Source organism: Helianthus annuus, chromosome 7 (genome assembly GCF_002127325.2).
Source record: "Helianthus annuus cultivar XRQ/B chromosome 7, HanXRQr2.0-SUNRISE, whole genome shotgun sequence".
Lineage (NCBI taxonomy): Eukaryota > Viridiplantae > Streptophyta > Magnoliopsida > Asterales > Asteraceae > Helianthus > Helianthus annuus.
In genome coordinates this window covers 85,881,951-85,891,436 of record NC_035439.2, presented here as the reverse complement: position 1 = coordinate 85,891,436, position 9,486 = coordinate 85,881,951, and positions in this window count along the sequence as shown.

Below are 9,486 nucleotides of genomic sequence, written 5' to 3'. Positions count from 1 at the left end.
ATAACCGTATTCAGAAGATCAACCAGGTATTCTCCCCTTCATCTTCTCTCTTTGTTTGCTCTGTTTTTCTTTCTTTTTACTATTCCGTTCAAAATGATGCTTCGGAATTCCCCTGCTAACGATCACCGGAAGGAAAGCCCCTTCAAGAGTCAAGGGATCATCACAGACTCTGCTAAAGAACGCTGTATCTTCACCGATCCTCAAATTGACAGGGTCCAGTACTGTTTTCCTACAAACACCGTGTTCAAACCCTATGATCCTTCTGCCCTGAGCGATCATACTTCTGATTCGTGGGTTGCCTTCCCTGTGACCCCGTTTGCCATAGGTTACACGTATCCTTTCCCAGCTTTCACCCAATCCTTCTTCTCCCTGACCGGCATATCCTACATCCAAGCTATGCCGATGATCTGGAGGGTCTTATATACCCTTGAAAGGATCATCGAGCAGGAGGGGATAGATTTAGGCATGGCTGAGTTAGGAGAACTATATGACCTGACCACCTTTGGTTCCCATCGCTATCTATTCAAACGAAAACCTGGGGAGAAGCATCCAATCTTCAAGGCCACCAAGAATGACACCAACTGGAAGCGGCGCTTCTTCTTTGTGAGGAGAGATTCTATCCCAGATGGGAAGGATCTACCCAAGACGTGGGCTACCTATGGTAGGATGAAGGATCCTGGGGAGGATCACCAGAGAACCTTTCTTTTGATATAAGGATCACTGACTTTTATTGTTCTTTTGTTGTACAGCTATCTCCGTTGCACATCTCAGACTGACTCCGGCTGCTAAAGAGAGACTCTTGGCTTTCAAGAGATTGGACCCTGAAATAAGAACTTTCAAGTCTACCACCCAAGATTCTCAGGAAGTATCCTCTGGTTCTGTCACGATGTCAAGTAAGTATCCTTGTTTAAGGATTTAATTAGATAATGAAATTCAAGTAAAATTTAGACACTTATCTTGTTTTGGTTGTGTAGGTGCCGGAAAGTCCACCAAGTCAGCTTCGAAGTTCAGCATCACCGATCTCACCAATGTCAAATCCTCGAGGAAGAAGACTCCTGCTAGCCCCACTGCTTCAATCCCAAAGGCACCCCTCAGGGGGAAGGGAGGCAAGAAGAGGAAGGCCTCCGAGGCTGAGGATTTGCAAGGCCTTCCCTTGATCCGCCAACAGTTCATGGACTACTTCAATGAGGTAAGGATCACTGTCCCTGCTTGTACATCCTGCTTGCATGAGGATCACTTGGTTCTGACAGTATCCTTGTTTTCCTTGCAGAAATTTGCTGAGATAGAGACCTATATTGGCCACGTTGAGGATCAGGATAGCAAGATCGCTGATCTTCAACAAGTTGCTGTGCTGAAAGACCTCAAGATAGCCGATCTTCAGAAGGATCTCCAGGCCACCAAGAATGATGCTGCCAAGATGCTGATCAACTTTAACTATGAGAAGCACGAGATCACCCAGGATGCTAAGGTCTCCGCCGCCATAGCGATGTACAAGATCCAGCTGCAAATGGCCATGGAAGCTCAGGATCCTGCTTTTGACAAGAGCACCTGGGATGTGGAGGGCTGGAAAGCAAGGCTGGCTAAACTGGAGGACGATGAAGAGGCTGAGGAGATCTTGACGCTTGAGGCTGGAGGCAGTGGCAAGGATCAGGGCGGTGAGGCAAGTGGAGCTGGTGGTGAGGATGCAGCGAAGGTCTAGGCTGCAGGATTGGGCAATGATGGAAATTTCGAGACTTGGCCGGAGCCCAATTTTTTTTTGTTTAGTGGTTGTTTGTTTTAAACAATTTGATGGTCTGTACTTGTGAACAATAGTTTTTAGGATTAAGGATCTAGGATCCTTCAGACAATAGGTAGGATTACATATGGTGGAGGGATCCTCTGTTTGGGGGATGAAACCATTGTGATCCTGCTGTTTTTCCTTTCCTGCACAACTTTAAACCTATTATGATGGACACCCTTTACCTACCCCAGCGGACGGGCCACGTATTGCTGGTAGATGCTTGGGGTAGGTAATTTTGACAACCTTTGAAGGGTTAGTCTTTTTGTTAATAAATAAAATTTTAACTTTTTGTCGCTTATCCTGTGTTGTTATCCTTTTAGTTCCTTTAATTTTTAATTGTCTTGATGTACACTTATTAAATAAGCAATTTTGAATAAGTCAGATTGAAAACATTTAGGATATGATCCATGATCAAATATCCTATAGTTGAAAAATCCCAAAAAGTAATATATGTTCTAAGGATCATAAGTTTAGTTGTCAAAGTATAAGGGGGATTCAAATAATCAGCGAATAGAACTGAAATAGTTAAGGATCATACCTGAGGATCCAAGTTAGGATCCTAGTCATAATCAGGATAACCATAAGATAAACCTTAAAGAGAAATAAGGATCAAGGATCCTTAGTTGTTTAACTTCAAAGACCTGAAATAGAGCATAACTTGGGACTAAGCCAATATAGGATAAGAGTTAGCAACAGGGGACAAACCCAAGGATAACTGGGGACAAGCCCAAGGATAACTGGGGAGAAGCCCAAGGATAACTGGGGACAATCCCAAGGATAACTGGGGACAAGCCCAAGGATCGTATGTAAACTAGAGTATGGCCCTAACTGGCGACTATCCAAACTTAGTGACATGATAATGCCAAAACCTTAGCTAACGTGTAAACGTTAGAAACCTTAGGAACGGATGTATGGTACGTCTACCATTATACGTAGGATCCTAGGTATAGCCAGTACAATGGAATTATCAGCCCCTAAAGCGAGTACTGGTCCCAATGCCTTGAACTATACTAGGATCATCGTGCGCTACAGGCGAAACTGGGGTCAAGCCCAAATAACTGGGGTTAAACCCAACGACCTGAATTACTTCTATAGATAATCAACATTATGCTAATGATACCTGAACTTTCAAAACTCAGAATCTCGTGAGAGAAGGATAAAGGATACATGATCCTTACCCTTGTATGAGAAAATAAGTAAATGAAATAGGTCAAGATTAGGACATTACCAGAGTAGGGATCATGGATGCTTTAAGGATCCTTCAAGGATACCCCTAATGTAAGGATCATCTGTGCCATGAGGATCCTGTTCACATGAAATATTTCTTCAATGGACAGCATTCCAAGCCCTTGGTAGCAAATCACCTTCCATGGTCAGCAATCTATATGCCCCCTTTCCTGCTTCAGCTTCAATCAAATAAGGGCCTTCCCATTTTGGTGCCAACTTTCCATCAGCAGGATTGGTGGTATTCTGGAATGCTTTCCTCAATACCATATCTCCAACTTGAAACTTCCTTATCCTGACATTTTTGTTGTAAGCACCAGCCATTTTTTGTTGATAACTAGCCATCCTTATCCTAGCCAAATCCTTGATTTCCTCAATAGTATCCAGGTCTTGAGCCAGGCTCTCATCATTTTCCTCAGGATCACGGGTACTTGTTCTAGCAGTTGGAACTACCATTTCTGTTGGGATCACTGATTCTGCCCCAAATACCAAAGAGAATGGTGTTTGACCAGTAGCATTCTTGGGGGTTGTCCTATCAGCCCAAAGCACATAAGGTAATTCTTCTGCCCATTTTCCTTTCTTGGATCCAAGTTTCTTCTTCAAATTGTTGATGATGATCTTGTTGGATGATTCTGCTTGACCATTAGCTTGTGGGTGGACTGGTGTTGATGTTATCATCTTAATCCCCCAGCTGTCACAAAAGTTAGTGGTTCTGCCACCAATAAATTGGGAACCATTATCACATATAATTTCAGAAGGAATGCCAAATCTAGTTATAATATTTCTCTTAATAAAGGATATAACTTCCTTTTCTCTGACTTGGGCAAAAGCTTCAGCCTCTATCCACTTGGAGAAATAATCAGTCATAGCAAGCATGAACACTTTTCCACCAGGTGCCTTAGGGAGCTTACTAACTATATCCATACCCCATCTCATAAATGGCCAAGAGGAGGATATAGGATGTAGAAATTCAGCCGGCTGATGAAGGATATTGCTGTGTCTCTGACAAGGATCACACTTCTTAGCATACTCCACAGCATCCCTTTTCATAGTTGTCCAGTAGTATCCTGTCCTTAAGATCCTTGAGAACAATGCTCTGCCCCCAGTGTGGTTTCCACAATCTCCTTCATGGAAGTCTTTTAAAACTTCTTGAACTTCAGGATCCTCGATGCATCTTAAATATGGTCCTGCCAGAGATCGCTTATGTTTTGGTCAAAAATCACACAAGGATAATGCAACCAAACTCTATGTAAACAGGGTATGATGCTTGGTTTATTGAAAAAGTAAAGGATCACTTTAGTATGAAATATGCAAAGACACAATGATTTATACGAGGAAAAAGCCCTTGATCAATGTATGATCTCCGGCATAAAAAACCTCGGGTGATGGCAACTACCGATCACCAAACTTCAATATAAGAAAAATAGTTACAACTTTGGATGATAATGAGCTGAGTACAAGGATCACTATAGTTTCGAGTGTCTAAGCGTGTGAGAATTGTGTTGTGTGTTCTTCCGAATGGGGAAGAGTGTTATATATACAAGTGTAGGTGACCTATTTTAGGTAAAAAGACTAATAATCAGCTCATTACCCCTTTAGAAATAAAAGTAAATCTAGCCTAAATTGTCGCCCTTGAATCATGCCAAGTTTCCATATCCTTTGCAACGTCCATCTCCGATTAAGCACATGCTATAATTGTAAAGACGCGTCCTTTGATCATGATGCTAAGAGCGGATCCTGCTAGATGTTCCTGTAAAATATCACTTAATTCAATGAAGGTAACTGTTAGCATGAGGATCCTATAATGGTCCATGATCCTGATCCTGAAGTCCTGCTGAGGATCACTATTTGCTAAAGAAACAAGGATCACTGGTTAGGATCACATGTAAGGATCATATATCATAAAAATCCAGCCCTAACAATTGCCCCCAAAATATAAGGAGTTTATTGTAAATTAACGAGTTATATTTTGCTTTGATCTTATCTGCAACGGGAGACTCGGATAACTAGCCGTTATAACCGGACTAGCCGTTGCAACCTTTACGTCACTGAAGTGACATCCCTGCAAATCATGATTATAAATAGGAGATAGGGTTAGGATCAATCTGCATTTAAATTCAAGATATTCTCCCTTTATAATCTCTACCGAAGATCGATCAGGTATTCTCTTCTCTTTCTTCCTTCTCTTTCTCTGTTTTTCTGCTCCCTGTTTTTATTCTGCCACGAGTATGTTGCTCCGAAATTCCCCTCACAAGGATCACAAGAAGAGCAGTCCCCTGAAAAGCCAAGGGATCGTCAAAGACTCTCCTACTGAGAGGTGCTGCTTCACCGATGCTCATGTTGATAGGATCCGTCACTGTTTTCCGGCGGATGCTATCTTCAAGTCATTCACTTCCACCGCTTTAAGCGATTTTGTTTCCGATACCTGGGTGGCCTTCCCTGCAACTCCGTTTACCATAGGATATTCGTATCCTTTTCCAGCTTTCACCCAATCCTTCTTTTCCCTGACCGGCATGTCTTATATCCAAGCCATGCCGATGATCTGGAGGGTTCTGTATACCCTTGAGAGGATCATCGAGCAGGAGGGGATTGACTTAGGGATGTCAGAGCTGGCTGAGCTATATTATCTTACCACGTTTGGTTCCTGTCGATACTTGCTGAAACGGAAAGCCGGGGAGGATCACCCTGTTTTTAAGGTTACCAAAAATGACACAAACTGGAAGCGACGTTTCTTCTTTGTTAGGAGGGATACCATCCCTAACGGGAAGGATCTGCCCAAGGAGTGGGCCACTCATGGTAGGATAGAGGATCCTGGAAGGATCACTATCAGACTTGTCTCTTATGATGAGGATCACTAATGTCTTCTTTGTCTTTTGTGCAGCTATATCCGTTGCTCATCTCAAGTTAACCCCTGCTGCAAGAGAAAGAGTTTTAGCTTTCAAAAAGCTTGATCCTGAGACCAGAAGTTTTCAAGTCACCATCCAGGATTCACAAGAAGTATCCTCCGCATCTGCCACAATGTCAAGTAAGTATCCTTATCAAAAAGTAAGTTCCATGCAAGACTGTTAAATTAGTTAGGAAACTTATCTTGTTTTGATTGTGTAGGCGCTGGGAAATCTGCTAAGTCTGCCAAGTCTGCCTCCAAGTTCGGGATTGATGATCTTGCCAATGTCAAGCCTTCAAGAAAGAAGACTTCTGTTGCCAGTCCCTCCGCTTCAGCCCCTAAAGCACCTGTTAGAGGTAAGGGAAAGAAGAGAAAGACCTCTGAGGATCTCCAAGGATTTCCCCTGCTTCGCCACCAGTTTCTTGATTATGTTAATGAAGTAAGGATCATTGCTACTTGAGTATCCTGTCTGTATATTCTGTTCCTTTGAGGATCACCTGGTCCTGATCTTACCTTTTTCCCTTTTTGCAGAAACTTGCTGAAGTAGAGACCTACCTTGGCCATGTCGAGGATCAGGAAAGCCAAATCGCCGACCTTCAACAAATGGGCGTGTTGAAGGATCTTAAGATAGCTGATCTTGAGAAGGAGCTCTGGGCTACAAAGGATGAGGCTGCTCAAATGCTGATCAACATGGATGGCGAAAAGCAGGAGATCACCCAGGATGCCAAGGTCTCTGCCGCAATTGCTATGTATAGGATACAATTGCAGATGGCTGCGGAGGCTCAGGATCCTGCCTTCGACAAGAGCTCATGGGATGTGGAGGGTTGGAAGGCAAGGCTAGCGGAATTGGAGGACGATGATGAAGCTGAGGATATCCCTATGCTTGAAGGTGGTGATGCTGGCATGGATCAGGGTGGAGAAGCTGGTGGTGATGGAGCAGCGAAGGTTTAAGCTGCTGGATTGGGCGATGATGGATATTTCGAGACTAGGCCGGAGCCCAATTTTTTTAGGTTTGGTAGTGGTTTTTGTGGTTGTTGATGTTTGAAACAATTTATGGTCTGTACTTAAACAATAGTTTTTAGGGTTAAGGATCCTGGATCCTTTGGACAATAGGTAGGATCGCAAATGGTGGAGGGATCCTCTGTTTGGGGGATGAAGCCTTTGTGATCCTGCCGCCTTTAATTTCCTGCACCTGCTAAGACCGCATAGACAATGGACACCCTTTGCCAACCCATGTGGACGGGCCACGTTTTGCTGGTAGAAATGTGGGTTGGCAATTTTGACAACTTTTTGAAAGGGTTTAAGATCCTTTTGTTAATAATATAACTTTAATCTGTCTGGCTTATCTCGTGTTGTTATCCTTTATTTGTCTTCTTATTTTCCAGTTTGTTTTAGAAACATATTTGTTAGAGTAACAAGAGTTGAACAAACCATGTTTAATAAATTTAGGATATGATCCTAGATCAAATATCCTGACACTGAAAATTTTTGAAGCACTCAATTTCAAGGACCATAGGTTTAGTTGTCAAAGTGTAAGGGTTGTTTAGTATAATCAAAATAGTCAAGGATCATACCTGAGGATCCAAGTTAGGATCCTAACCTTTAATTAAGATAGCCGTAGATGAGATTTTAATGGATAATAAGGATTAAGGATCCTTATGTGTTTAACTTTGAAAACCTGAAAAATGAAACATAACTTGGGACTAAGCTAATGTAAAAGATAAGTTAGTAGCTGGGGATATGCCCAAAGGGTAACTAGGGATGATCCAAAAGGATCACTGGGGACAAGCCCAAAGGATAACTGGGGACAAGCCCAAAGGATAACTGGGGACAAGCCCAAAGGATAACTGGGGACAAGCCCAAAGGATCGTATGTAAACTGGAGTATGGCCCCTACTGGCGACTATCCAAACTTAGTGACATGAAAATGTCAAAACCTTAGCTAACGTGAAAACGTTAGAAACCTTAGGAACGGATGTATGGTACGTCTACCATTATACGTAGGATCCTAGGTATAGCCAGTACGATGAGGTTGTCAGCCCCGGAAGTGGGTACTGGTCCCAAAGACGTGAACTATATCAGGATCATCGTGCGCTGCTGGCGGGAACTGGGGATAATCCCAAGGATAACTGGGGTTGAACCCAAGGATCTGCGTTGCTTTTGAAGATCTTCGACGATATGCTGAAGATACCTAAACTATCATAACTTAAATGGTTCGTGAGAAGAGGATGAAGGATACCTGACCCTTATCCTTAGGTAAAAAGTAAGGAAATGTAATAGTTTTTGGATAAGGACATTACCAGAGTAAGGATTGCTGACATCACCGGGATCCTTCGAGGATACTTCAATGTAAGGATCACATGCTTGAAGGATCATGTTCACATGAAATATTTCTTTAAGTGAACAGCATTCCAGGCTCTTGGTAACAAATTTCCTTCCATGGTTAGCAATCTGTATGCCCCCTTTCCTGCTTCAGCTTCAATCAAGTAAGGGCCTTCCCACTTTGGTGCTAACTTCCCGTCAGCAGGATTGATAGTGTTTTGGAATGCTTTTCTCAACACCATATCTCCAACTTGGAACTTCCTTATCCTAACATTTTTGTTGTAAGCACCGGCCATTCTTTGTTGGTAGCTTGCCATCCTTATCCTAGCCAGATCCCTGATTTCTTCAATAGTATCCAAATCCTGAGCTAGGATTGTAGCATTCTCTTCAGGATAACGAGCACTTGTTCTAGCAGTTGGGATCACCATCTCTGTTGGGATCACTGCTTCTGCCCCAAATACTAAAGAGAAAGGTGTTTGACCAGTGGCATTCTTGGGAGTTGTCCTATCAGCCCATAGCACATAAGGTAACTCCTCTGCCCATTTCCCCTTCTTGGATCCTAGCTTCTTCTTCAGATTGTTGATGATGATCTTGTTGGATGATTCTGCTTGACCATTGGCTTGTGGATGAACTGGTGTTGATGTTATCATCTTAATTCCCCAACTGTCACAAAAGTTAGTGGTTCTGCTTCCAATGAATTGGGAACCATTATCACATACAATTTCAGAGGGAATGCCAAATCTAGTTATAATGTTTCTTTTGATAAAGGATATAACTTCCTTTTCTCTGACTTGAGCAAAAGCTTCAGCTTCTATCCACTTAGAGAAGTAGTCAGTCATGGCGAGCATAAATACTTTTCCACCAGGTGCTTTAGGGAGCTTGCCAACTATATCCATCCCCCATCTCATGAATGGCCAAGAGGATGGTATAGGATGTAGCAATTCGGCTGGCTGATGGAGGATATTGCTGTGTCTTTGACAAGGATCACACTTTTTAGCATATTCTACAGCATCCCTTTTCATAGTTGGCCAGTAGTATCCTGTTCTAAGGATCCTTGAGAATAATGCTCTGCCCCCAGTGTGGTTTCCACAATCTCCTTCATGGAAGTCTCTCAACACTTCTTCAATTTCAGGATCCTCGATACATCTCAAATATGGTCCTGCAAGAGATCGCTTATATAATACATTTTTCAAAATTGTGAATTGAGATACCTTAATCCTGAAAGCTCTAGGATTTTCTCCCATCGGAATCTCCCCGTGTTGCAAGTATCTCATGAT